Here is a 5,793-nt window from a genome sequence, read left to right on the forward strand (position 1 = left end):
AACAGGTGTTTTTATAAAGCGAAAACAAGGTTAGTTGGCGTCAAAGATAATTTGAAATATACGTATAACGAATAGGTTGGTTCTCTATACCTCAAGGTGAATAATATAGCGCCTATACCGTGTTATATTTTACTCCTTTAACAGTTGCTGGTTATAGACTTCGTTCCATAAAATACTATTAAGCTAGCTAGGATCCGAGGCTTCGTTGTACCTGAAGGTGAATAATATAGCACCTATACCGTGATAAAAATATATTTTTATCACGGATAACCTTGACGTCATACGTTTATTTCAAATTATCTTTGACATCAACCAACCTTGCCTTTGCTTTATAAAAACAACTGTTAGTCATGTCTTTATCGAACATACCTTCTCTGTATACCTTGGCTAAAGTAGCGTCGCGCGAAACTTTTAATATACTATACGAGTATGAACTCGCTTCTCGGCATGATCTTTATTCGGGTTGTTTACCAACTCATATCGCTACTGAACTGGAAGAATCACTCGCTGCAACCGGTGAGTGTCTCGATTCAAACATTTTAAACTATCTTTCGGCACAAGAGGTTTTCGAGTTAAAGCGCATTATAAACTTTCATTTCTACAGTACAATTATGTTATGACGCGCCCCTCACAATTACCGCACAATATTCCCGATTGGTGTCACGGTAATCACGTTGTAAAAGACTATTTTAAATTAGAAAATGTTTTTGCATGCCCCAACAAAAACCATATTGCTTAAGGTGTCACGAAAACCTAAAACTACACTAAGGTACAATAAAACTACAGTAAAACACAGTAAAACACAATAAAATACACTAAAAGTACAATTAAACACTCTAAAAGTACACTATACCATAATAAAATACACTAAAATTACAATAAAATACATTAAGGTACAATAAAACTACAACAAAACACAGTAAAACACAATAGAATACACTAAAATTGCAATAAAACTACAATAAAATACAGTAAAACACAATAAAATACACAAAAAGTACAATAAAACACTCTAAAACTAAACTATACCATAATAAAATACAATAAAAGTACAATAAAATACACTAAAAGTACACTATACCATAATAAAATACATTAAGGTACAATAAAACTACAACAAAACACAGTAAAACACAATAGAATACACTAAAATTGCAATAAAACTACAATAAAATACAGTAAAACACAATAAAATACACAAAAAGTACAATAAAACACTCTAAAACTAAACTATACCATAATAAAATACAATAAAAGTACAATAAAATACACTAAAAGTACACTATACCATAATAAAATACATTAAGGTACAATAAAACTACAACAAAACACAGTAAAACACAATAGAATACACTAAAATTGCAATAAAACTACAATAAAATACAGTAAAACACAATAAAATACACAAAAAGTACAATAAAACACACTAAAAGTACACTATACCATAATAAAATACACTAAAAGTACAATAAAACTACAATAAAATACAGTAAAACACAATAAAATACACTATACCATAATAAAATACAATAAAAGTACAATAAAATACACTAAGGTACAATAAAACTACAATAAAATACAGTAAAACACAATAAAATACACTAAAAGTACAATAAAACTACAATAAAATACAGTAAAACACAATAAAATACACTAAAAGTAAAATAAAACACTAAAACTACACAAAGGTACAATAAAACTATAATAAAACACAGTAAAACACAATAAAATACACTAAAAGTACAATAAAACTACATTAAAATACAGTAAAACACAATAAAATACACTAAAAGTACAATAAAGCACACTAAAAGTACACTATACCATAATAAAATACACGAAAAGGACAATAAAATACACTTTCTAGTTGAAGAGATTTATACTGAACTGGTATTGGGAGAAAAGCGTTCAAAAATGGTACACCTACTGTTTCCGTTTTGTCGTGACAGATGTTCGTGGAATGGTTAGTTGATTCAAACGAAAAGTATCATAATAATTTTGGAGTTATATTGGGGATGTAGGTAAGGAAATTTATTTCGTTTTACTTTAATGTTATAAATGCATAATATATATAAATAATAATAATAAACTAAATAAACTAATAATAATAAACTAATAATGAACTAAATAAACTAATAATAATAATAAACTAAATAATAATAATAAACTAAATAAACTAATAATAATAATAAACTAATAATAATAATAAACTAAATAAACTAATAATAAACTAAATACTTTGTTCCACGTATTATTATGTTCAATATGATATTGAGTCTTACAGAAACTTTGTGAATTTATGACAAATAACTTAAATTACAACAAAATACACTGAAATACACTAAAACTACAATAAAAACACACCATAACACAGTAAAACGCAATAAAACCAAATCAAAACACAGTAAAACACACTAAAAGTACAATAAAAGTACAATAAAACTCTCTAAAACTACACTATACCATAATAAAATACACTAAGGTACAATAAAACACAATAAAATACACTAAAAGTACAATAAAACTACAATAAAATACAAAAAAACTACAATAAAACACAGTAAAACACAAAAAATACACTAAGGTACAATAAAACTACAATAAAACACAATAAAAGTACAATAAAACACTCTAAAACTACACTATACCACAACAAAACTACAATAAAACACACCAAAGCACAGTAAAACATGTTTACACTAGACCGCCAAGAAGAAAAAACACTGAATTTTTGAAAGTTTTCCCAGTTTCCCAGGTTTGTACGAACCCTGAATTCAACCTCGTACAGATAGGCAGTTCAGCGTTATTATGAAAAATGCAGAAATAATATCCTCATAAAAAGTTCACCACAATGTTTATTGGTAACATTTATTTTCTGTTTTTCTTTACAAACAAGAGATATTTCATTAAGAAATACAATGAAGAGCTATTGTTGTTATTTGTCTTTGATATTTCTTTTTTCGTTAGTAAATATATTACCTTTATCTTCTTTTAGGTTATTTGATAGGTCCAAAGTATGAAAAGGTACATTTGGATTACTTATCAAAACCAATGCAAGTTTATGAGCAAAATCCCTATTTTAAAATACAAATCTTTACATTAAATAACGTCATTATAAGAATAACTTGTACGAATATACACCATTTAACTCCTATATTATCTAAATAGAGTTCCTCAATGGAGACAGTTTTTTCATAACAGCCAAAATCTGTTCCAAAGCTTCCGGGACCAGTGTTTTTATACACAATGGAAGGTAGATTTGATTTTCTTTTTACTTACTCTTTAAAACTAACCTGATAAATTACTTCTTTTTTTCATGTAAATGGAAGCTTCGAGATCAGTAGCACTTCCTGGAGGAGTCTGGATATTTTTCCTTTAGTTCAGTTTTGAACTGTCGAAATAAGATACGGCTCTTTTCTTGATCGGTATCCTTTTCTTTATGGAATGAGTTGGCCATTTTCAGGCCATAATGGATGACAAAAAGCGTTATTTAAAACTGAAAATTAGTATCTTACAACGTGTAATTCGCAAACCTACAAAGATATCAATCAATGGGTTAGTTATCGATGGTTTCTTCTTTCTACACACGGTGGTATCTTGGTCTTACTTGACTTTTAAATTAAAGTCATTGTCTAAACCTTTCATCATGATAAGGCGCTGAATTTCTGCTGAAGAAGAAGGTTCCCAAGGATCTCTCCACAAGACTTCAAAAATGACAGCTAACTTATTAGTCATTGGTTCTCTATACCAGGCTTCGTAGTCAATATGTTTCTGACATTTCCAACAAAGCTCAATGTAAAAGAGGTGGGCGCCCATCATTTCCAAACGTTGTCAGTTTTATCCTTGGGTATTTGGGCTATTTCTTTCATTTCGAATGCGGGTACAACGTAAACAGTTTTATCATCTTTTCGAGATTCGAGAAAGAGCCTATTTTCTCAGGCATACTCCAGGAACATTTCGTGGAGGTTATAGTTGGGCATCATATCGACGTCTAAGACTAATACAAATTCTGTGGTGGAATTTCTTCTCGCCACCTTACGTAATAACGTTATAACTTGGAGGTAGGTTAGGTTTAGACACGTTAGGACGAGTCCTGGCGTTTGGTGTTGGCCTGTAAACGGGGTAGCCTCGGCCTCCACCTTGGCTTTAGTACCATTCTAATAGAAAATTAGACGTGAATTGCTTTGAATATGCCAGATTTAAAAGGTGAGTATTTACACACGCTTACTTTTCTGTGATTGTATTTTGAAACTAAGTACTGGTATTTGATTCCATTTGGGCTGACAAATCTTTGTTCCTTTTGTAAGCGTAACTCTACACCCGTATCATCTCTTATCAATGACGTCACAGTTACAATTGTAGAAGATTTAAGCCTTGGCAATGCACGTTTAAAGATTCCATTCTCGTCTCTTATATTTGGGCATCATATCGACGTCTAAGACTTATACAAATTCTGTGGGGGGAATTTCTTCTCACCATCTTACGCAATAAGTTGTTGGGGTACGGCACTTTATGGCTATAGTTTTCACCCGCAACTCTGACTGACTGTAGTTTATCTATCAAAGATTTACAAGGGTCTCTGCGACTTTCTTCAGCCGTTAATGGATCTAAGCGGTTAGGTTTAGACACGTTAGGACGAGTCCTGGCATTTGGTGTTGACCTGTAAACGGGGTAGCCTCGGCCTCCACCTTGGCTTTAGTACCATTCTAATAGAAAATTAGACGTGAATTGCTTTGAATATGCCAGATTTAAAAGGTGAGTATTTACACACGCTTACTTTTCTGTGATTGTATTTTGAAACTAAGTACTGGTATTTGATTCCGTTTGGGCTGACAAATCTTTGTTCCTTTTGTAAGCGTAACTCTACACCCGTATCATCTCTTATCAATGACGTCACAGTTACAATTGTAGAAGATTTAAGCCTTGGCAATGCACGTTTAAAGATTCCATTCTCGTCTCTTATCAATGACGTCACAGCTACAATTGTAGAAGATTTAAGCCTTGGCAATGTACGTTTAAAGTTTTTATCGTCTCTTATCTATGACGTCACAGTTGTAGAAGAGACTGACTTTTAATTACCATTAAAAACAATACCATAATCAAAATAAACTCCTTGAAAAAAGGTTAAAATTTTGAGTCAAACTAAATATTACAATGGATTGCGCAACTTTCAGCCTATCATTAACCCTTGGCCATGTACGTTTAATAAATTCTCGTCTCTTATCAATGACGTCACAAATACAGTTGTAGATTTTCCCGCCAATGACGTCACAGAGACAGTTGTAGACAGGACTGCCAGATTGCCGCGCAATGTTTTCCCGCGAGGGGGCGCGCGAGTTTTCCCGCGAGGGGGCGCAGCCGCCAGGGGGCGCGCGCGAGTTTTCCCGCGAGGGGGCGCGCCAGGGGGCGCGCGCGAGTTTTCCAGGGGGCGCTGTTTCCCAGGTGGGCGTGGCAGAGGGTGACCTTGAAATTCTACACCTACACTCTACACCTACATTCTACACCTACGGAGGTAGGAAGTGCGGCTCTATACTACTAATCATTACCAATGTATTCATTCTCTAGAAGGAAAGTAGTTAGTTCAATGTATACAGTAGGTTTTAGGGTCAAAGTTTTGGTGTTTTTTCTTTGCATCAAAAGAAATCTGTGAAAAACTTAAACGTTAAACAGAAACGACTACCCTAGCTAATAGTCAAGATTATTTTAAGGATCAATTAAGCCCAAATTTTGAGCGCGTCATTTTTAAAACCTAAACTATTACAATTGTAAATTGACAGCTATTTATCTCATAGT

The 5,793-nt window shown here is 32.5% G+C and overlaps 1 long non-coding RNA gene across 3 annotated transcripts; it reads right to left on the reverse strand.

Annotated features, from left to right (window-relative positions):
• Window positions 1-2,837: 2,837 nt before the first annotated feature.
• On the reverse strand, window positions 2,838-5,478 carry LOC149631168 (uncharacterized). 3 transcript variants are annotated; one of them, XR_016374056.1, is made up of 5 exons: window positions 4,778-5,478; window positions 4,229-4,706; window positions 3,608-4,157; window positions 3,516-3,533; window positions 2,838-3,435 (listed from the first exon to the last, which is right to left on the reverse strand). It is a non-coding gene; the product is annotated as an uncharacterized LOC149631168 (long non-coding RNA). The 3 variants fall into 3 exon arrangements; XR_016374059.1 differs by lacking the exon at window positions 3,516-3,533 and having other exon boundaries at window positions 3,538-4,157; window positions 4,229-5,478; XR_016374058.1 differs by lacking the exon at window positions 4,778-5,478 and having other exon boundaries at window positions 3,608-4,301.
• Between the last annotated feature and the right edge of the window lie 315 nt (window positions 5,479-5,793).

The sequence above is a fragment of the Phalangium opilio genome, unplaced genomic scaffold (genome assembly GCF_054372755.1).
Source record: "Phalangium opilio isolate 3A_F unplaced genomic scaffold, DU_Popi_V2 ptg000101l_1, whole genome shotgun sequence".
NCBI lineage: Eukaryota > Metazoa > Arthropoda > Arachnida > Opiliones > Phalangiidae > Phalangium > Phalangium opilio.